This window comes from Grus americana, chromosome 2 (genome assembly GCF_028858705.1).
Source record: "Grus americana isolate bGruAme1 chromosome 2, bGruAme1.mat, whole genome shotgun sequence".
NCBI lineage: Eukaryota > Metazoa > Chordata > Aves > Gruiformes > Gruidae > Grus > Grus americana.
In genome coordinates, this window is record NC_072853.1 from 113,205,812 (window position 1) to 113,230,095 (window position 24,284).

The following is a 24,284-nucleotide window of genomic DNA, read 5'->3' on the forward strand; positions in this document are numbered from 1 at the left end:
CAAAGCCCATCTGAGACACTAGAGGCGGCGGCCATCTTGAGTGCGGGCGCAGCCTCGCATCCTCTTCAAGGAGGCGGGACGGGGTGGCTGGGCTGCTGGGCCCTTCTGCCCGCCGAAGGGTGCGAGTCGGTGGAGGAGGCCGGGCACTAGCGGAGGTAAAAGCCGTTGCTGTGAACTCCTCTCCCGGTTATCCTGAGCGACGGGTGTGTGGCTGCCCCAGGCCTTCCACAGTGTCCACAGGCCAGCTCTGGGGGGAGTGTATTCCTCGGGGCACGGAGCTTTCATCCTCGTTTCAGTCATAAATTGTGTAATTTAAAAAAAAAAAAATCTGTCTTGTTGGCTTCTGAGTCCTCAAGGTCCTTATGTATCAAGTGTGCCCTTAAGCTGTTCTCTACAAGATTTAGGCATCACAATAATAAATCCTTTATAATATGAAGGGTGCCAGCAGGAGTCAAGTGTTTTATTGTTTGTTTCTATTATAGACAACAGTAACATCCTTTTGACATAAATACAAGAGGATAATGTGTTTTTCTTGGTACACTTATATGCTAAAAGCAGCATGTAAATTAAGGTTGGTTAATCTTCATAAAGCTAACATACATCAACCTTGAATTCAAGTCGTATGTTTCTCCAAATTGCCAACTCCTGTTACAGCGAATGCCCTTGTGTACTGGATGCCTCCATGGGTTTCCTCCTCATCTGGAGAAGCTGGTTCCCTGTTTACCAGGCCAGCCACGGTGCCACACTCACCCCCAGTGATTGCCTGGTGTCCTGTCTCCTGTCCCAGGGATGGCTGGTGAGACCCATTACAGCAGGGCTAGGGACACTGCTGCAGATGACAGCAGAGCCTGTCCTCACACTGCAGTTACTGAGATGAATGATCGATTGCTGTGACTCACACAGCCACAGCACACTCATTCCTCTTGTCCCTTTTGTTTTGCAGAGACAGCCTGTCCTCGTGCTTGTGGCCCTTCTCAGATGCTCGCTGCTAGTTGCACACTGAGGTATGAGTGGCCAAGTAAGCCAAATCTGTCTAGAAACTAGTGTGTCAGGGGATGAAATGACAGTGGTGCCCCTGGATGGTCAGAACTGTGCATATCTGTTCCTCAGCAGTTACTATACATCTCCATGACTGCTGATGTTCTAGCTCAGTTCTATCACTTCTACCTCCTGTCTGGTAGAAGCTTATTTAGCTAGGTCTGCCATTTTTTTAAACAGGCAACAATGCTGAATACAGCTTGCATGCACAAATGCACAGTCACGGAAAAGCTTCCAGCAAAAGAAACTCCTGACACCCTCATGACCGGTCATAATGGAACTACTAAACTTGGGTTAACCCGTTGCTTATCATCTTTCACTCTGTCCCCTCAGCCTCTTGCTCTTTTGGAAAAAATACTCAGGGTCACTGTGAGTTTCCCAAATTCATACTGTCTCTGTTTAAATGTCCTACATTTACCAAAGTTGATCATTCCACACAGATGTCTGTGTAAGATAAATCCTTACAACTATGAGAAACAAAGAAAGCTCATATTCACACTCCTTTTGCTTAGTAGTTGTGGGTGGATAATTTGGTGAATCATATTGTATACGTAGAGCAGCATTGCTGGGTTATGATGTGCAGTTGCAACTTGAAGACAAGTTGATTGTATGCTGATGGCCTTGACAGGGCTGCTGGCAAGGCTTGAGGGTGAGGTGTAGTGCCTCGGGGTGTGGATGTTTTCCACACCTATGTGTTTTCTAAATAAAGCAGTGTCTGCATATTATGGTGACACTTTATAATAACACATGCCAAAGAATCAAAACATGAGAACAATATTTCACAGGCTACGAAAGAGTTTTGGCATTTTTGCAAAATTAAGAAAAGTTATATGAAAATGCGAAAAACAAAGTGGTTGATTTGTGACCCATTGTAAAATTTGTCAATGCCATATCTAAGACTAAAAACTGGATGATTTTAGGTTTACGGTATCTGTTATGCCAAAGGTACCTCTGAGCCATGAACATGCTTGGCTCAGCAGTTACTCCCTATATACCTGGAGTACTGGGGAGAGGTTCCAGAGTGGCCGGTACATAGTCACGCAGAGCTTAGGACACCCAAGGGCTTGTGAGAGATCATTACAAAGGATTTGTGTCAGCTTCATCTTAGTGGTAAGGTTTGCCATTAAGCAATCAGCCACGAGTGATCGCCAGAAGTAAAATATATGAACACAGTGGCATGGGCTGCTCCTTTACACCTTTATTACTGTACATAATGCTTCAGATAAAGCCTTGCTTCCATTCAGATCATTATTACACACTCTTGTCTTTCAGTCATCAGTGCCTCAAACCCAAACTGACAGGAGCAGCTCATAATGCACAAAGACCCCTCAAGATTTCAAGCTTTTTTGAAGGGCGGTTGATTACCATAGTCAGGACTTGTGCTGCATTCTCACTAGGGCAGTTTCTATTGCTCTGTATTGCTGTCTCTGGCAGAGTTGAGCCAAGGCTTGTGAAGGGCCCAGAGTAGAGGACTATTTACACCATAAGTTATTCTCCAGTCATACAATGCCTGTTGTCATGGACCGACAAAACCATGTTTCATTGGCTCTAATTTTGGGAATAATATAATCCTTTTAAGAAATCACAGCTCTTACATGGTATTTGGATGAATTTTGAGAACACTTAAATCACTTTTCACTTGTTCTCTGTAGTAAGCAAGACTAAAACATAATGGGAAGGAGTAAGCTTTTGAAATGTGAGGAGAATGAAAACCATCAATATTTAATAAAGATGGTATATGCATTGTCACCAAACACTGAACAAAGTTTCTGAAGAGCCTTAAACCATAAGTCCCTCCCAAACCACGTATTCTGCCTACAGTCAGGTCTGTAGTCTTTTCCAGGTATCTGGCTCTATGGACTGGTCAGATTCTAAGCTGTTTTTCTTGAATATGGTACATAACAGGGCATTGGTAGGACCACCTACAACAGCAACAAGACAGACATGCTTACATACAGCCTATGTCTCTGTCCTGATCTTGGCGCTCTGCATTTTTATTTTATGCAAGGGGGGTGGGGTTGTGTACTGCTGGGTCTCTGTTGCAATAATAATACAGTGACCTCCAGTGCTTAAATCCTTTGCTTCCAGACCTACCACAGAGAAGGAAACAGTGAGCTAACAGGTTAACTGCAAGGTCATAGGCTTAATGAGGTTTTAAATATTGCAGCTCACAGCGCAGGAGACTGTAATGACCCTAAATTAAACAAGAGGGTTAAAATAAACCTCTAGGATCAATGATTATTACCAAGGCAGAGTAATAAATACACATTTCTGTGTTTTTCTATAACATCTCTTATTCAGGATATTAAGGCATTTTAATGGTAAAGTCCTATCACCTTCTTGTGATGAAGGTAAATAATACATATGAATCACCTCCCTGTTTTTGTGAAATCATTTCTCTCTTCTTTAATAACATATGATATTACACAACACTTTGGGTCAAAATGTCTCATTTAATGTCAGCGGAAAATGGAATAATATGGAAAAGAGCTAGAAATTTATGAATATATCATGGGTAAATGTCTAATAATCACTTCAAAGCACCACAGGAATCTTAATAACCATTTTGCTATTACATCTCACACAAATGTTTTCAAGGAAGAGGATAGTTTTCTGCTTCTTCCTTCCCCTGTATTACCAAAGCACATAACTTTGATAGTTAAATGTTACAACAGGGCAGTTTTCCTACTTGCAGAATAATTACTATTTCAGCTCCTGGTTAAAAAAGAAACCTTTCCTGAATATTCCATGGACTGCCAGCAGTTTGGCTTGTACTGAATTATAAGTGGAAGTGGTTAAGCAAAGGAATCATTTTTTCCCCACCCTACTCTCCCCAGGCTTGCTTTCCACGTCCCCAGGGAAGCCGGGCTTGCAGTCTGAAAAACTGTACTTTGAACTGTTGTGTACTAAACAGAGCAGCAGGTACAGTTTATTAACACCAAGGCAATTCCCCTCTGTCTGTCATTTTCCCTGGTTTGCTCAAATGGGTGAAATTTGTTGTCCCCAAATGTAGTCCATATTTTCATTCTGGAACTTCAATAACAACTCTAACTTTGCAAAAAAGATGGTATGGCTGAGATCAAAACAAGCTATATACACATTCCAGCTCAACATAAATGCCGACAGAACAGAGCGTAATATGGGACTACACTACCCTTTTTAGAATATACAACAGAGAAGCAAGGAAGGAATATTCCTAATTGTCTTCAATCTGTTGACAGTGAGCTTTTTACAGCATGAAATTCCACATGAACAGAAAAAGTTTATGTCAATAAGGACAAGAAAATATAATAAATTCTACATTTTAGTTGTGCAGCTGAATCATGTGTCTACTGAAATTGTAATATCAGTAATGAGTCTGGTTTTGTATCATCAATAATCAGGACCCCGTAGCTCTGTGACTCAGATATCCTTCAATAAGATTTTTCTACCTTATTGGTTACATTTTTCTGAAGCAGAACTGCCTTTTTTGTTTGTATACTAATTGATCATAATATGCCAATAATTACTGTAAATGTAATTGGTCCAAGGAAAATGCTGTATTCTACTTATGAATTTCCCCAGTGAATTGCATCTCTATTCCAATCACACAGACTTTTCGTCACACTTGTGTTGCTTCCACAAGAGAGAAATGCCAGCTCTTTTCCTTTGGCTAAGAGACGAATTGCCCTCTCTGTTTTATCCCTTGTATAAACTCAGGCAAATGATGAAAAACTGCAGGAATAGCAGCTGTACAATGCTGATCCAATTGTCTGAAGTGAATAGAACTGCTAGAAGGCATAAAACTTGTGGAGTGCACTGATTTCTTTGGCACCTGAAACCATGAGAAAACAATTGTTTCAGTGACAATGCACAGTTTCTGAAAGGTTGAGGTTATGACAAGGGTGGTTAAATGGTGGCTTTTGAATTGCATGTGGATTGTGAACAATTCCAGTACAGCATGTATGCCATATCTGCAGCATATAATTGGTTGTTTGGCTGTGCTAGCACAAAGGCTGCTGGGCAATTCATATCCTCAGCTGTGGAAGAAAGTGAGCTGGCATCGCTGGGCCTCTCGGGACCCAGCTATACACTGGGGCTGGCTCCCTCCCACAGGGAGCTGCAGCCCCCTGCAGAGCCGTTGTCACCTGTAAACTGCTACCAGAGCAATCTGAGGGGGGGCCGTGCTAGGTGAGACAAAGCAATTGCCAGGACAGTATATTGCTGGGCACGGCAAAATGTTTACGCCCCTTTTGTCCATTTTTACCTTATGACTACTGCAGCAGCCAGGCGGAGCGTTAAATGTTACTGCACCACCCCTGGCAGGGCACTTGGGCAGTGACTTTCTCTTCTCCTAAGTCCCCTCTTTCTCCCATTCTTAGTCCTATCCTCTTAACCAACACTGGAAGAGCAAGTACCACTTTGCGTACGGCTCTGACTCTGAGTTATGCTCAGCCACCTGGAGGTGATGGCATGTGGCTAAATGCTCAGGAATTTATTCTCCTGCCTTCCCTTGAATGTGATCTTACCACTTTCCTGGGTTATTTTCTCAGACCTGCAAGTACAGATATGCTCATCTTTCACAATTATCATTGCTGTCAGTGGAAGGTGCTATCTTCAATAGCAACTGCAGGTGCCATGCAGCTAACAGAACAGGGAATTTGACCTTTAAACAAGATGAACTATTGCATGTGGCATGTCTTGAATATTATTCACTAGTCTGGTAAAGACTGAGCATGGTTACTCATAGTTACTCCAAATTTATTTCACAGGACTTAACTATATACATTTACATGCAGTTACCTGCCATTACTTTGCCATTGTATTTTGCTCAGGAATAAACAAATGCAGTACATCTGACCCAACAATAAACTACCCTCTAAACAAGTAGCATTAGGTACTTTTTTTCATTGAATTATTGTGGTCAGTATCTCTCACCCTGGCTTATGCTGAGAAGTACATTGCTATTCAGGTAGTTACTGATTTCTCTGGGTTTGCACTCAGGGTAATGCAGTTCTCAGCACGCAGGATCACAGGGAAGGTGAACTTTCTCATCAAATTTTCAGCAGCAGAAGACTTGCTAGCTCTTTAAGAAAACTGAAACAGCAGTGGTCACATTACAAGCTCAGGTCCCGACTTCAGAGTAATCATATGATATATTCAAAGTCCGAAGCCGTCTTTTTTGCTCATCCAAAAGCTGCAATGAGTAGAGTGGCTCAGTGGGATACATCAGACAGGCTTGGCTCATATTTTAAATAGCAATAAAGAGCTTCAAAGTTATTCAAAGAACTAGAAAAGAAGAGCTACGAACTATCCTTTTTTGTGAAATAAATGAGGTCACACCTAGCAAAACTATACGTGGTATTTTGCCAATGATTCAAGCTATCAGCTGACTAATTGTGACTAAACAAATTTACAAGTCATGCAGCAATTACATAGCAAAATCAGAATGAATTCAGCACCACCTGAAGGCTGGGAATCAAATTCCATGGCAACGTGACAGGCACTCTAATTTACAGGAAATGAAATGCAAGGGAAGTTGATTTGAGGCAATCTGTGCACAGAGACAGTAAAAAGCTCTCTATAGAAACGGGCTACTTCCTTTTATTTCTTCCTAAACCCAGATTCCAGTTGTTTCTCTTTCTAACTTCCATACAGACATCAATTCCTCTGAGAAACCTATCTCACGGCAATAGCTTTGTTTGGATAGTTCAACTGAGGTGAAAAATACATCTCAATGGGAACTGTGTTATAATTTTAATTATGTAGCAATTGCAAACTGATCACGTGGTATATTGTAAGGTTTTAGAGTATCACCTGTCTGTGGAATATTAGTATCAGGGTCTATTCCTGTAATTTATAAACATGGTATAAACTGAAATTAACTATCAGTTCTGTTCCCAGAACTCCATAAAATATCACATTTTAGAGTCTTTTTCTGAATAATGTAACTAATACATTTTTTCTTTTTGTGAACTATCATATTCTATTGAGGAGCACCCTTTATCACCATATTTGGTAAAGGCATTTCCAGTTTATTAGAGAGACTGGATTTAATAATTTGTCCAAGGAAAATCTGCAAGTCCTCTGAGAATCATCTTAGCACATGTGGAATAGGTCCTTTTTTTTTCTAGCAAGCAAGAAGTGTATAAATGTTTTACTAATGTGCTGAGGGCTACATTTTATCTTCATGCAATATTAGCTTCTCAAGAAAACTCTCAGAATATATTAAGGCATAAGATGGTGTAGTCTGTGATTACTTGAACATGTAAAACATTTTTTTGGTCTGTCACTCCTGCTCCCATATTACTGTGCAATGGCTGTTTTCTCTTTTCAGAAGCTAAAGCAACACAGACAAACCTTGTTTCCTGAAGACTGATGCGGTAATGAAAATTAATAGTAGCCCTTACAAACACCATTGATTTTTTTTTTTTTAAATCTCAAAGATTGACACCTTATCTTTGTATTTGAAACAAGTGTATGTCTGTGTGTTGTAATAAATGTAGGTATGCATGTATACCCTGATACCTATGAGCATTGTCTGCAGACTCTGAGGAGCTCAGGGGCATACTTCAAATTCACTTCAACAAGGGCACCAGGCTGTGTTATAAGGATTTCGTAAAAATCCATCCCTTAGAATCTTGTAAGTAATCTCTTGGATATCCTACAGGCTTTCTTTCATAAAGCTTTCAACACAAAGTTGAGTGGGCTGTGTGTGCACGCGTGTGTGTGAAGCTGCCCTGATTGAAATGCCAATATTCTCTCTCTCTGTGCTCTGAAATTTACTGTTGCAATAAAACAGAAGCATTCCCTTGCATACCAAACTGAAGTGGCTGTGAAGAACAACCACTGAAGCCTCTCATTTATTTCATGGTTTCAGTTTAATTGACATCAGTGTTCAATCCTTCCTACTGGCCTATTCATTGTCTCCCTCTCCTGGACATTCAGTCTGGATTCAGTGTACAGCAAATTCATTACTGAACTGCACCACTTTCCCTCTCTGAAAGGAATGAGGAAGAAAGAAGTCACACTGTAGTTAGAATCACAAGTATCTAATCTTAGTACTTTTATCTTTTTTTTTTTTTAAACTTTTAGGTATTTCCCATAACACCCACAACAAGCAACCCACAACACCTCCCTCATCTCCTAGTCCAAGTCTCTGTTGAGGGATAATATGTTAAGAGGGCATTTATCTATCTCCCTGACTCCAAATAACCAGTGCCAGAAACAGTATAATACAAATATTTCTCAATAATTCATTAAATGATTGATGGGGAAAAAATATTGCAAACAATGTATTTTAGGCATATTATTTAATCAGCAGCAATACACCTGCTCATTTTGTAAAGAACATGAATAATTTATTTTAATACTAAAGGATGAGAATTCCTGTAATGCATGATTTGTAAGAATGACCCAACCAGCTCTAACCAGAGACTGGGGAGCATGTGCATCAGCAGCATGCAGTGTGCAAATATGTAGGCAACGATGAGAGGAAAAATAAGTTGCTCAGAATGGTGAAGGTTACCCACCAGTCCTTCTGCAAGAGTGGGGCCCCAAAAGTGTTTGAAATTAGGGTAGAACTGGTGTAACATAAACAGAGCAAGGAGGCAGATTTGGTAATCTTGCCTCATTTGAGGAAATAAAAACAAATATTACCTGTAGAGAATAGGAAGAATGATGGGGGGGGGGGCACAGTACATGGACCATAGCCTCCATGTTAATGCAATTTCTTGGGGAAAGTGTTGGCGGAAGGAAGTGGTAACATACTAGGGAGCACTATGCTACAGAAGATATTTTTTAATACTGAACATGCAATGATCCTAATGCTCTTTTTAGCATAGTGCAGACCATGTGGGAAAAAGATCCCCCAAAACCTGGCTTTCTGGTAGCTCTCTCCTGTTCATGGGACAAATCCTTTTCTAGAGCTCTCTCTGACATTTGTATGACAGTAGTTGTTACCTGCGGGGACCACGTAGCCTTAGAGTTCAGCAGTGGTAGGGATGGTATTGTGGAATAAGATGATTATGGACTCTAGGATAACACTAAGAAACTATTAATTTATTCTGCACTTACAACTTAACACATTTCTAAAATGTGTCAAAAAATGGTAGAAGTTAGGAGCATCTGCCAGTGGGATTTCACAGCAGATGCCACATGAATGCTATACAACATACCAGCATGGGGACTTAGTTCTGGTGAGAGCAGAGCCATTCCTAAGATGGAGCAAGTTTATCGTGGCTTCTGTAGCTGAGAACTTAGGAAAAAATTCTGACACTTCACAGTACATCTGTAGGCTAAGTAGGACAATCTCAACTTCTACTGCGGGCTTACATTCCGTCTTGGTACCTGGTTAGGAGTCCGTAGATTCAAAGTAGCTGAACCCAATCAAAAAGGTCAGGTAGATAGTAGATGCTCTGTTTGTACTCCATTCAGTGGACACTTCCTAAGTATTTAGTCCTTAAAAAAAAAAAAGGAAAAAAAAAGAAAAAAAAAAGAAAAAAGAAAACTAGAGCTACTGTGTAAAAATATCTACAGAATCTAAAGCCCTCCAAAAGAGCACTCTGCTACTAAATAATGTAACAGCATGTATCACTCATTCATTAAATATCAATAAATAATTTAAAATTATCTGTAATTTGAAATGCTTCTGAAATGATATCCATCCCCCTGTTTGTTCTGTATACACTTGTAAGGGAGTTTTGTGAGCTTTGTTTGGTTTAAACCCTTGATTTTGAAATTTTTCTTTGCAGTCATTAGTATTAAGGGAAAATGGAAAAACAGTGGATAAATCATTATTTATTTGATATGACTATCAGGAATGGAAAAGAAAGATCCTTTGAAATAAGAAAAACCCTTTCTTTGGCCGATTAGTTGCTGGCTTCTAAATCCTCCTCCTGCGAGGAGAGTACACAGGAGGTAACAGGATGTTATGTCTTTCCCTTCAGCTAGCTGTTAGATTTGCAAGAAGTCCAGGTTATCCCTTCAGTAGCTCTGTTTTCAGGCAGCAGGGTGTGATAGCGAGGCTTGGGCCCTGAGTGAAACTTTGGCTTTGCTGACGTTGATTCAACAATTCATTGACTCAGTAGGCAGGATTTCAACCCATGTGCCTCAGCAAAGTGCAGGGCACAGGCTAGCCCTTGATGTTTAATTATAAGGTATGGGTTGTTCAGCAGCATTTTACGTCTGCGACAAAAAGAACCTTCAGTCAAATCTTTGTGGGTAATTGATGTGTTACTCCTCCTTTACTGGATCAGAAGTAGTGGCCTGACCTTAACCATGACACCATCTTCCTGCTGTATACATTTTCCGTCCCTAACAGAAAGCAAGGAACTTTACAGATTCTGAAGCTAAAATAACGAGAATTTGTGTATGTACATGAAACACATTTCCCAGTGTAATGTCATAGATAAAAATCACAACAAATGTACTTTAGAGTAAATGAATGAAATTTAAGACTGATACTGCAGAATAAATTTGGACTGGCTTTTTTTGGTGGTGGGAACTCATTAGACTGTGAAAATTAATCACACTGTGCATAGTACCCCACTAGCAATACATTACTCACTGCAAAATAATTCTGTTGTTTTGGGACTTTGCATGTATACTAGATTGATGGTGATTCAGTGTTTATTGAGATTTTTGGTTCACATCTCATTTGTGTTTATGCCTACCAGATGGTCTTTATTTGTCATAGTATTTCTTAGTTTTTTTTTTTTTTTATCTAAGATTTGAGTGTCTGCATGATGTAGATGCTCTATAAGTGAAAGAAGAAATTGGGCAATATTAAACATCACAGAAGACAAGTGATTACTAAGGGTAAAGAAAGCACATTATGATTACAAATAGTAGTTAAAGAGAAAAGCCTGAACTGATCTGGATTTTGGTTCTAGGGATAAGATATTCAACCCAAATGAGTATCTTGCTGTGTTCCTAGTCTTGAATTTGGGGATTTCAAATTATGAAAAAAAGCTAAAGTAGGTCAGTTTCTAAAAAACTTTTTTAGTAGCAAGACTTCTTTTCTTCTAAACAAGCTGTTAAAATCTCGTTGCCTGAGACATTTACACAGTGAACCCCAGAGTGCCTAACATTGTATTAGAAGCGTAACATAGGAGCAGTACAAGAAGCACTATCTGCCTAACCCTTTCAGTCCTTCTTCCTCGGAATAGCAGACTGGTTTGCATTAGACCCACTGGGACGAAGTTCAGTCCTCACTGTTGAGTGTTGCAGAGATCAGTGTTACAAGTTGGCTTCTTGTATGAGAAACAAATCTTGGCCCCTGGTTACCAGGGAGGGACACTGACATCTATGGTATTGTTTGTTTGGGTGATATTGATCTTGCTTCCTCCCCCTCGAATCAGTTCCTGGAATAGGAAAGGCACACAAAGATTTTGGAACCCACAAGAAATCTTTCATCATTTCAGATAATGGAATAGTCTTTTCAGTCTTTAATGGCTGAAGCTTTATGAACAGGAGTTAGGTCATACATCCTCAAGGAAAAGTTTTCCTACAGTAAATACCAGAAAAGCTTTTGACAAATTTCTAGCAAAAGGACATCTTGCTATAAGATACCCTGATAATCATTTCATGTACAAACGTAGAAACTGGCATGAAAAACTCCTGGGTCTCTTAATCTTGCAAAATTCGGCTAATAATCACATATGCTCTTCATGCAAAGTCAAATGAAAATATAACTAATACGGCCCCATAAATATATATAGGGAGAATAAAAACAAAGAATAGCCTTAGATAAACCCAGGAGGCAAAAATACCTACTCCAGAAGTCCTTCTGTTTCTGTCAGGAAGCTAACTGAATTATTTTCCTTCAACTGTGAATCAGTAAGTCTTGAGACATGATGCTGAAGGAAAGCTAAAATAAATTGAGTTTGGGACCATAGACCATTGTCTCAAAAAGAGACAATGCAAACAAGAATTAGTTACATCACAGCACTTTGTTAAAGATTAACAGTGAAAATAGGAGGCAGTGGTACCAATTGCTTGGTATAGGCTACAAGAGGAAAATTGTTTTCTGGTAAACTGAATTAAATCCAGAGCAACCAGAGGAGATGGTAGATGGAGTTGGTAGTGAAAGATATATAAGATATATAAGGTCGAGGGAAAGATATAAAGATATATAAGTGATATGAAAGATATATAAGTGATATATATAAGGTTGAGAGAGGTGATTCTGCCCCTCTACTCCGCTCTTGCGAGACCCCACCTTGGAGTACTGCATCCATCTCTGGAGGCCCCAGTACAGGAGAGACATGGAGCTGTTGGAGCGAGTCCAGAGGAGGGCCACGAAGCTGATCAGAGGGCTGGAGCACCTCTCCTGTGAGGACAGGCTGAGAGAGTTGGGGTTGTTCAGCCTGGAGAAAAGAAAGCTCCAGGGAGATCTCACTGCGGCCTTCCAGTACCTGAGGAGGGCCTACAGGAAAGATGGAGAGGGACTGTTTATGAGGGAGTGTAGTGACAGGACAAGGGGTAATGGGTTTAAGCTGAAGGAGGGTCAATTTAGGTTAGATGTTAGAAAGAAATTCTTTACTGTGGGGGTGGTGAGGCACTGGAACAGGTTGCCCAGAGAGGTTGTGGAGGCCCCATCCTTGGAAGTGTTTAAGACCAGGTTGGATGAGGCTTGGGGCAACCAAAGTGGAGGGTGTCCCTGCCTGCAGCAGGGCGGTTGGAACTAGATGATCTTTGAGGTCCCTTCCAACCCAAACCATTCTATGATTCTATGATATTCAATAACCTCTAAATTTGTCTCCTTAAGTCACGTGGTAATGGCAATATTAATGGCAATCATGGTTAGAAGTCTTTCACTAAAATAAATAGAGCTTTGGCTGGAGTCTCCACTAATTTCACAGAGCAGGTTAAAATTAACTTCTTATTTTCTCACCCAGGATATGGTTCTTCCCATTGGGAAGTACTCAGGGGTACCTAGGAAGAATCAGAAACCGTTTATGAAAGGAAGAAGGGGAGACAAAGTAAACAAAGATTGGGAGATTTTGAAACCCTGAAAACAGACACCAGATATTTTGCCATGCGCAACAAAAAGAACAAAATCATTTCTGAAGTATGGACAGCAGCTCTGATCAATTAAGACTGTACATTAAGAGCTGAAAAGCAGACAGTGATTGGTGTTAATTCAAGTTGATCTTTTCTATTCTAGCTTTTACATGTACTGTATTAACAAAGTAGTCTCCCCAGTAATGTGACACTTGTTTAAGGAGCTCACAGGAAAAAAAAGACTGGTGACATTTCTGAAAAGATATATCTGGCCTTCAGCAGATAAAAATTTTACCATGCCTTTTCTATTTCTTGATTCTGTATTGACACCTTTCCTCCCTCCCCATGTGTTCACATTCTCCTGAGCAAGTTTTCATTTCATAGAGTCACTACCGAAGCTGTATTCACAGCTGGGTTGGACACCATGTCTCACCAGCCCAAGGCAACTCAAATTCATTGTTTTCGTGGGACCCAGTGGCAAACAGAAATTACAGCATTCCTTGCCCTCTTGCAAACACTCCTTTTTTTCCCTGACCTATTTCAATTTGAGGAAGATAAAAACTGTCACAATGCTCTTTAGGCAGTAATTTTTCAATAGCCATTGGTGAAAAGCACTATATTTTAATATCTGTGCATTTTTATGTGGAACAATGTAGCTATTCAGAGTGAATAGACTTTTCGGGAATTACACAATGCTTTTGTAAAGTTCTTTCTTGCTAATCTACAGCTATGCCTTTAAAGATGTCCTTGGAGAGATTTAGGAAAGCAGTTGTTTGCTCCACTTTAAAACAAAAGAAGAAAAGCATGTGAATTCAGTACTGTTATTAGCTCAGTAACACAAGTGGTATATGCCTCATCATAAATATCTTTTCTGGTGATAGAGCGGGCAAGAATTTTTTTTCCCCTAAAAATAATCTTCACTCTTTTGCACAGCTGTCCTCTGGCCTGTAGGTGTCATAGAATATGGATGAAATAGATAAATATTAGTCTACTTACATGAAATAATTTTCTGAAAAGCAATGCTCTTGGTAAGTACTGTTATTTATTGAAGCTTTGGAAGTGGAGGAACTACTCTAGTGTATAGGCAAGCATACAATATATAGGATTTCACTGGTCATTCTCTACCTCCAAAGGTGAAGTTTTTCAGGTTTCTCAGCTAAAAAACATTTTTCTCAAAAGTCTTATCCCAAGGCCTCCAAATCAGAACTCACCTGGCTTGATCTCACTATTCATCCATTCTTCCTCTCATTCTTGCTTCTTCTTAATATATCTCTAACCCAGGTAAGACTCAGAGAAGTGACTGAAAAGACTGAAAGAGCAGCATGTTCCTCCACCCCTTGAGGGAGCAGACTGGTGGGCTGTAGGTGTAATAAGGCCACAGGATGAAGCTGCAGTGAATACTAGGGAAACATCTAAGGAACCTAGTAGTATCAAATACCAATTGTCAAACTCTGTTGCCTACTAAGTAGTTAAGGACACCAAAGCTTAGATTTGGCTAACTTCAAGCTCTTTCCTGAACACTTAAATTAAAAACCTTGTCACACTGTATAATCGATGCAATGTTCAAGCATCACCAGGAGAATACTGGTCTACCCAAGATCCTAACCTCTCCAGCTGCAGTGGAAGCTAACAATGAACTCCAAACATCCAAGGTAAATATACAAAGTCACGCGGGGTAGAACTAGGCCAGTTTCACATTAACAGTAAGATATACTAGGATCAGATAACACGTTAATAGGCTGCTTACATAAATGTTATTTAATCTACCATTGCTATGCAAACAACTTTGTAAACACAGTACAACAGCTGCTTGGCCAGTGCTCAGCTACTATGATTTGTAGAGAGAGCATAATTTCCTCCAGTGGATGTTTCAGTGGGAATTCTAGTTCATCAAAGACAAAGGTGTTGGACCTTGGACATTTGTAAAACAAACATGTAAAAGAGTGAACATTTAGGAATGGTTTGGGGAATGCCAGTTTAAAGCTTTCCCTTTAATAACTATCTGAAAAATGGGACTAGAAAAAGGAAGTTCTATATCCTGTGTGTAAATGTGCAGTGCAAAGAAGGATTATAATTTAAAGAAGATTTAGCCACATGATTAATTAGAATTGGTACCTTCTTGTCTTGAGCCTTCTTTTCTCCTCAAAGGTGAGGAGAAATGGTAAACAATTATTCAATATAATTTGAAAAATATCTGACTTGTGATGTAGGACCCAAGGTGGTAAAAATAGAATCCTTGGTTAGAACCATGAACCCCTCTTTTATATATATATAAAAGATTTCCATGCTTATTGCTATAGACATTCATTTATAGAAAGATCTAATTTAAGGATTTCTAATTATTGCAGCATGAAACCATGCCTTAGTAATTCTGAATAAGAAAAACCTATCAAATGTATACTGAGGTCCCTAAACCTTTCTGTGGCATGTGGATCTATATATTAATTTACTCATGTACTTCCAGATGATACAATCCTGTGCAAGATTTTTAGGATGCAACTAGAGATCATACTCAGTTGTTTTTGGAGATGTATGGCTTCTGTAGCTGAACATTATATTATTTACCCCTAATTACCTGGAAAAAAGAATTTAGCAATTCCCCAGCTAAAGGACCTAAAAGTTGCATTTGGAAGCTCTAATGGATGTTTACAGTAGATTTTCAAATCCAGTTCCAATACCCGGATATTTCTGTTCCGATCCAAATGTTTTAAAACTTTCTTAAAATAGTCTAAAAAGAGCTTTGAAGTTCATGCTCTATAACAGTATCTTATTGCTGGTCACATTATACTTTACCACGCATTTGGTCAAGACTGTTAACCCTTAGTCAGCTGTAACAGACTGAACAACACGTGCTAGGAGATGATGATAGTTTCGTCCATTTTCTAAGACACCTTCCTCTCAGATACTAGCGTATGTCTGCCAGACATGATGTGCTATTAGAAGAAACTGGGAGGGTTAGCCTTGTGGTCTCTTATTTCAATCTGTTGGTGGGTAGTCTGGTAAGAAAGTGATGCCTGAAACTTACTGTGCCTTGCAGCTGGCACTGTTGGATTGAATTGCTGCTGAAGACAAAGGAAGTAAAGATGCTCAGAATCAGCTCTTTAATTCTAAAATGGCAAGACATGAGGACACTATCCAGAATTTCCAATAGAAGGCAAATTAGTTTAAGTTTTGAAGATCTGGGGTCATTTCTGGGTGCACCCACAAAGTTGTTTAACCATATACAGAAATCTGAGTTTTGTAGAGAGTTTTATTTTTCATACTACTCAGACTAGTACTAGCTGAATGAAAAGGTCCTGCCTGTCCATCTGCTGTAGAAGTGTGTTTGACTTTGTTATGCAAAGTTTTGTTCTGGCTAAACTACAAGTGTGAGTGACGCTAGGAATCGTACTGTGTTCTGCCTATGATTGAAGACTGAGTCTAAAGCATGTTTTTCAGTCTGTCCCTTGGGAGGTCTCCATGTCTTTTAGAATGACAGGGGCACGATATGACTCACTTCACACAACTTTGTGTTTCTTCTGTATAGATGTTTAAACATCTGAAGAAGTCATCCTTGGCTCCCCTTATACTATTGGGTAGAAATAGACAATTTAAAGGCATGATTTTTGACACAGCTAATTGTTGCCTAGAAGTGTCCATTTTTTCTCCATTGACTCTAAACCTGTTCAAGATTATTAGCTCAGAGGTAAACCTGCATTTGCTCACATAAACCCAACAAAAAAGTCTGATCCCGTACAATGAAATAACTAGGAAGGTTACGGAAATCTGAGTACAAAAGAAAGAAGCTGGAAGGTTGGATGATGTGAATGTTATTGGACGTTTCTGTACCTAAAAATATAGCTGAATTCTGCATGAGTTACAACAGCCTATTCAGAGTAGGCCACACAATGGATAAAGTTGTAGTAAGAGCAACCAAGAACATGGATCGTTGAAAAAATGAAAACATCCCCCATCATCTAATCTGATGCCATTAGGTAGGGTCTAAGGCTACCCTTCTTTAGGAATGAGATGTTACTGGTAAAAAGGGAAAGCTTTCTACATAGCTTTCTACTGGGAGAACAAGTGGAATGAAAAGAGTTTGGTAAAAGTTTATAGAAAATACAGACTGAACCTCCTTTACAAACCTTGAATATTATTTTTTCTTCCTTTCTGTATCTAGGGATTTCTTGTGCCGTCACAACTGTTTTAGTTTACTTTTTTTATAGCTAGTCAGCACACAAGCCACTTTTTCTTTTGCGGGCTCTGAAACTTACTGTTACAACTGAAAGGAGATGGAACAAAGACTTCCTGCCAGCGACAAGCGTTTTTTCCCCCCACAGGAAAAATAGGATAGCGTATTAAAACAATAGCATCAATGTTTAGAAAAATTCAAAACTTTTTCTTCCTTTTATAAAAGAAAAGGAAGACAATAAACAAAAAGTAAGCAAGAAAAACCTTTCCTGAACCCTATATGAGGCCCATATCAGAAGGCTTTCATGAGCTTCATCAGAAAAAACAGCATATCAATAACTGAGTTCAACAGCAATACTCAAACAACCTTACTCGTATAGGCAAAAAATATTAATGCATGTAAATTATCTTAGTGACAGGAATATTCTCATGAGCAACAACTGCATTGATTCTTGATGTTTCCTTTTACAAGACAAGAAGTAATCCCTCAATATATCTCAATAATACTGGAATGTCTGTGGTTCAAAAGCACTTGTCACTTAGGAGACTTAACTAGTCCCATAGCATTTAAACTCAGATAATTAATTAGCATCTGATTTATGAATGCTTCATATCAGGAAAGAAACTTGAAGTTATTGGAATGGGTCCTTGTCAGAAAGTCGTCCTTAAGGAAAACTTACTTCACAAGGTTTCTTTGCAATCAGCATTATTTCTTATTCTATGAAGAGGGAAAAAAATCCTGTAGGGCTCTTTTAAGTCCCAGGTAACTTTAGAATTAGTTTGGTGGTTTGGGTTTGATTGTTTGTTTTTGGTTTTTTTTGTGCGTGTGTGTTTTGTTTGGTTGGTTTTTGTTTGGTTTAATGTTTCTTGGAGGAAGAATTGTTAGATGCAGCACATCTTAATCATACTTTGACTCAATATATTTTTGTATAACATTCTGGCAACCAGTGAGAACTCTGTTTTTTTTTGTCAAATCATTATTTAAGGGTTTTCTATGACTTAGTGATGCTCCCATTCTTCCAGGGAACCTTTTAACAGAAAGAATTTTAGAACCTGCTGTTCCAGTGTGCTACAGTATGCCAGAGCCTCTGCTCTCTAGAACATAATGTTGAAATATTAACTAAATAAAAATAATAAGAGCTTTTTTGAAGGAACTGCTGCAGGCTGGCTATTGTGTGTGATCCTTAGTATAAACACAGGTATAAAAAAAGTTTGGATCCTGACTGAGCTACAGCAATAAGAACGGACATGAATTATATTTTTTAAATTATTTACAACTTCACAGCGTCTGTGGCTTTAAATTATTGATGCTAGTGACAGCAACTGTCAATGAGACAAAGCTTCCACTGAAACAGCAGCATGCTATGGTGCTGGGGACTGGTTTCGTTCAGCCCTTCCAATCCTTCTTATTAAGGAAAAATGTCACTTCTCTCATGTTAGGAGAGCAGAAAAAAGGAAGGAAGATCATTATTAAAGGAGAAGTTTTCTGCACTAGTCTTTGATTACAGTGTCTCTCTCAGAACTCTTGGGAGAGGAAAAAGTCTCCTAACTGAGCATGAAAGAGGTCAATCTTAGCAGTAACTAACTGCATAATGTTTGCTATAACCCTTTTTTACATGTAGGTTTATAGCAGCAAAAGGTCCCTGCTGCACCACAAAGGATGAAGAAGCATGGTGTGCTAGAGAGACTTTAGGGGGCACATTTGTCCCCACCTACACCCCACACTGCATTGTCTAGGGTGGTGTAACTCCACATTCAGGCAATACCTCTAGGACAAAGGTATTAGCTTCTCCAGATATGGTAGAAGCACTTGCACCTCTGTTGGTATAGCAGCAACAATCAGGAGTACCGCAGATCATCTGTCTTCTTTATTACTGCTGCTCTTTCCTGCTGACCTATGCAGCTGTAATATCCTGAATCTGTCTGTCTATATCTGACAGCTTCCTAATAAAGTTCTGTTGCTTTAGGTGCAAAAGGACATGCCTGTTTTAAGTATGGTAGTGTAGGGCTCTGTTTTTCCTACTGGTTTATTCAAGTTCAAAGCAACAACACATTTGGTGAAATTCATGAAGAGAAAACGAGTACATTGTGTCATTTGGATCTGGGGGTTGGGTTGGACTCATTACCAAGGAGAGAAGATTCCCAATGTGAAAACATCAGTGAGCCACATGTGTACTGCATATGCACTTGCAGAGTGGAAGAGAGCTGTGTGGAATATGAAATTGCATGCTGTATTGCTGGGGATCAGGTGCTGAATTGTATAAAGACAAGTGCTGTATTAAGAGTGGGGAAATGACTGAAGAGTGATTCTTTGTAGAGAATGATTTTCAGTGGAGGAAGAAATCATGCCTCTTGTGTCCTCTTATGGGCACAGATGGAAGAAGAGAATCAAAAGTCTTCTGCTGTCATTTAGGAAACAAAGATCATCTTAATGACTTACAAAATAGTAATAGGCACATGGACACATGCAGAGGAGCCTGTGAAGCTGCAAGAAATGAAGCGTGCTTTTATGGTTCAGGTTAAATCTCACTGAAATGGACTTGGTTTAATATTAAGAGGCAATGGCTGCACTCTGGTTGCAGGTCACCAAAATGGCAGGAGTTCCACTGCCCCACAGGATCTAAATGGGGCTCATCTGTGTAGCCTAGAGGGGCCGCCAACTCTGCAGCTTTACATCACCCAGGGCACTGACCTCAGGGGACTATCCCTGGCCCATCGGCCACACAGAGGAGAGTGGCCTGAATCCACATTGCACAAGGGGATAGTCCCTTTTTGCACAAAACCAGCCACAACAGTGTTTGACCTGCGCCCCAAGGTAGTGGCCATAATTTAAAAAAAAAAAAAAAAAAAAGTGTCATTGTCCACCCTTCAAAATACCTGAAATAAGGACAGCACTGTGTTGTTAACAATGTAATGCAAGTGCACTAAGAATAATCAAGAAACAAGGAGTTGGGACAACAACGGAGAGCAAGGCCATTTGACATTACAAGTGTATTTACTGTACAAGTAGAGACCCAAGAACAGATTTGCATAATTATTTGGGTGGTTGTGACTGAAGTAGTGTTAAAATGAGAACTTGAGGGGTCAGATAGCAAAAACAGTGAACCAGTGATAGGAGCTGGTAAGTTGGTCCTGAGAAAAAGCAATGTGAGGAAGCTTTTCAACTGAATACCCTTTGACTAAATAAGTGGTCTCATTTCAGTGTTTAGGGAAGGAGAACACTGCTTTAGGAATACACAAGATATAATTAAGATGCTTGATTCCATCATAGGTTTCTCTTCTTTCCAACAAGCCACAGAGGTCTGACATTCGGTTGGTTAGGTAAACTGTGCCTTGGTCCTATATCCTCAAATTGGTAATGGAACATACTGCTCTGCCACCATTTACCTAACCTTCATCATGGTCATAACATGAAAGTATGCAGTATACTGATGGTGACCTCACAGTTTCTTTCTTACATAAAGATCCTTCCAGCAGCTTTTACTGCGGTTAATAGTGAGACAGGTGACATCATAAGGAAATTGATTTTAGTGTTCAATGACATTGACTATAGAGCACTGATATCAGATAGCACCCAAAGACTGAAAACATTAAGGTTTTTTGATACTAACTTGCAGGATGAAGAAAGAATCTTGCATTTTGTAGTTTAACTACTAGTCAGTGGCCTAACAGCAGCAGAAAAATGCAAAGACTCTTCTTAATATAAAACACTGAGCAGGTGATAATAATGGGAAGATCTCAATGATGATATGCCGTGAAGAGATGGAAGCTATTGAAATAGAACAATTCATATAACATGGTGCAAAGAAAGCATTTATAAGCAAAACCCCTAACATTTATTTGTCTAAATCTATCCTGCATTTCTTTTTTCAAAACAGAAAATTAACTCCAGTACATACATGAAATCATTACATTGTAAGAACCATTGTATTTAACATTTTGTGCAGAATCTCTATAGTGCCATATAGCTGTTCATTGGGACAGTTCTTTCTTGCCCATCTCATAGGTTTATTGTCCTTGACCGCCACTGAACATAAGTAGGTCTGAGGCCTTTCATGTATCCCGGGTATAGGGAGGGCCCTCTGCAGTGACAAGTCTGAAATGTGTCCAACTGTATGGATTCTTCTATGAAATGCAGGTAGATTTCTCCAGGACCTGGCTAACTGAACATCTCAGTCTTTTTGATATATATTCCTGTATATATATTCCAGTGAGTTAGCAAAGGACCAATACATAGCTGTCTTATTCCTATCAAACTAGGAACTGTTGGTCATGTCTTACAGGTAGGGAAACTGGGGAACCAGTCAGTGCCCAAAATTAACTAGGTGGTGAATGACAGAGCCAGGAACAGCAGATCTCCCAAGCCCTAGCCCAGTGTGACATCCATTGGGCACTGCCTACTTACAGGGAGGGAATTAAGAGAAAGAGAAACAAAGTTTTTGTCTAGATGGTGAGAACAGTTAGCCACAGCAAGAACCCAGCTCAGGACTTTTACTTAGGCTAGTGTTCATCCTACTGAATACTTCTTTATGGACAGAAAGGTCCCAGACTGAACTTACCTCACAATAGCACGATGGAGGAGGCAGAGAGGTGAGCAGGTGTTACGGTTCCTTTAGCTCAGGGGGAAAGAATTGCTGTTTACACAGTGCTTATCCTTGCCAAAGCCAGGCTGGAAGGCTGACCTAGGGAACAAACCCCTGGGTTATCAACAAATGTAATAATACTTTCCGCACTCCAGACACCCACTAACCCAGGCTCCTGTTCATACAGGTCTTGGGTATGGACTTCCCCCCCACACACACCTAAACATAATTTGGTTTTTTTGATTTACATATTTTTAACTAGTTCCTGTACAGGTCTATTTTAAAAGGCACAGCAGTGAACAGCAGGTGGTGCTCTAAGACTTGGGATTAAGCACTCTCCCGACCAGCGCTCTACAGCTGTCACTGAAGTGAGGAAAACATGCTCAGCTTTTCCTCTTATCTGTGTAAGAGAGGTCTATAATTAGAGATTATGCAGATACCCTAAGACGGTTGCGCTCAGAAACAAAAATAAATATTAAGCCCTTTTATACCAGTAATTTATGTGGCTACTTAATACCCTGGAAAAACATGGTGATGGGGTCAGCTCAATTCAGAGAAGGCCTCTTTGTTCCCTGCTTTTGGGCTTCTGTTAAAACTTCAGCTGGGGGATATTCTAGGGCTGGTAACAACCTCAGTCTCAGGGTGAATTTTTGCCCGGAAAAAAATTTTAAAAATCACTGAACTCTATTCAGGAAATGGAGAGATAAAGAAGTGGACAAGAGGTAGGAGATGCTTTCCTTGAACTCCAGTGGAAAATAAGTGGGAATTTTGATTTCCACCTCCCCTGCTCTAACTCTTTCTGTTTATATTCATGGTAGACAGGAGAATAATAAATCCATCATCAAAAAAATTTCAGTTTCACCACTATTAGCACAGTGCTTATTTGCTGTCTCTTCAGGCACCTGATCCCCAGTGTAATATAAAAAGTAGTTTTACACTTCACTCAGTTTCACAAAACAATGAAAAAAGTTTGATTTTTAATTTGTGCCACTACATGAAAAAATCAAGTTTTAACTAGCTCCTCAGAGGATCCTATGTCAAGCTCCTCACCAAGTTCCCATGGAATGAAGCTGGCCCTCAGCCTTTACACAGGGTGGAATAATTACATTTTAAGAGACTTTTGCCTTTTGCACAGATTGTTTCTGTGGTCTACAGTGTAGAAAAACCTCAGTAAGAAGTGCAGATTTCAATAACTGCTATCAAAGATCTAATGCCATGTAGACATACATAAAAATAGCTTTATATACCAAAATTGTTATATCTACATTCAAAACATTAGGATAAGAGTCCTTACAAAGACAAGGGGAGGTGAGGAAGAACCCCCCCCCCCCCTCCTGCTAATGCCATTTCATAGTAACAAAACAAATTAAAGTCAAATTAGTTTTCCTGTTTGGGGTTATTTGTACCCAATAGATCCTATAGCAAACTCAACATAGGAAGTGACAAGGAGAAGCATGAAAACTTAGGTTTTAGTTTAACAGCTCATAAACATTGATGCATTCCATTAGTTCAACAGTTATACTGCTTTATTTTCCATTTATTTCCCTATAGGGGCAAGAATTATAAAACACAGACCCAATGTTAATAGATGACAGTTATTTTAATATCTGTAGACTTCAGGAAGAGTAATTTGTACAGATTTGGGGGGGGGGGTTAGACTTTTTTGACACAGATAGAAGTGACATTTGTACTGGTTTTGGTCAAGGACAGAACTGTTTAGAATTCTGTTCTTAAAATCACTCAAGAAACTTAAATGTCTATTTTAGAAACTCAGAATTAAAAATTTCTTCAGATGAGAATTAATTTCGAGAGGAAACAGAAAAGTTTGAATTTCATATACTTTTCAATTTCAAAACAGACACACAGGGAAATCCCACAAATAAAAACTTGTGAGGAAAGAGTGATATTGGTAGTTTTCTTGCTGATGATGAAAGGCTGAATCAACACATGCTTTAGAGAAATATTAACGGGTTTTATCATCAGATGGAAATTCCTGTGTCCTATTTTGAGGCAACAATATTATAGGGAATCAGTTAAATACATTCCTACATTAGAAACAAACTGGAAAATCTATATGAATTCCTTTGGCATTCATTGAAGTGCTTCACATGGCTTCAGAGTAAACCTCATAAATATTCTTAACTGGAATACCAGCCTAACTGGCTGACTGCCTTTAATTACATGTCAGAGGAAACTTACTAGTAGACCCCTATTAGCAGAAAACTGTGTTTAAACGCAGGATTTCACTACTACTATGTATGCTGTTATTTCTGGTAGCTCTGTAACTGAATGTTCAGATGTAATATTTGAAGTGAGAAGTATGATTTTCTTCCTGTCTCTGATGGCTGTTTAACTGCTTGTGACTTCTCCCTGATGGGCAAACACCCATCCCAGCAGGAGCCTCATTTCAGACTCTATTATATGTGAAGTCTGTATACTGTAACATCATTCCCAACTACATTTAGAAAAACCTGTTGCATATTATGTGCCTTTCCTCTCAACTAGTCT

General features: G+C 39.4%; 1 long non-coding RNA gene across 1 annotated transcript in view; it reads left to right on the forward strand.

The window, feature by feature from the left end:
* Window positions 1-23: 23 nt before the first annotated feature.
* LOC129202254 (uncharacterized) overlaps window positions 24-24,284 on the forward strand; it is a 60,054-nt gene continuing 35,793 nt past the window's right edge. The window contains exons 1-2 of the long non-coding RNA XR_008575662.1: window positions 24-155; window positions 944-1,004. This is a non-coding gene — a long non-coding RNA (uncharacterized LOC129202254). The remainder of the gene's footprint in view (window positions 156-943; window positions 1,005-24,284) is intronic.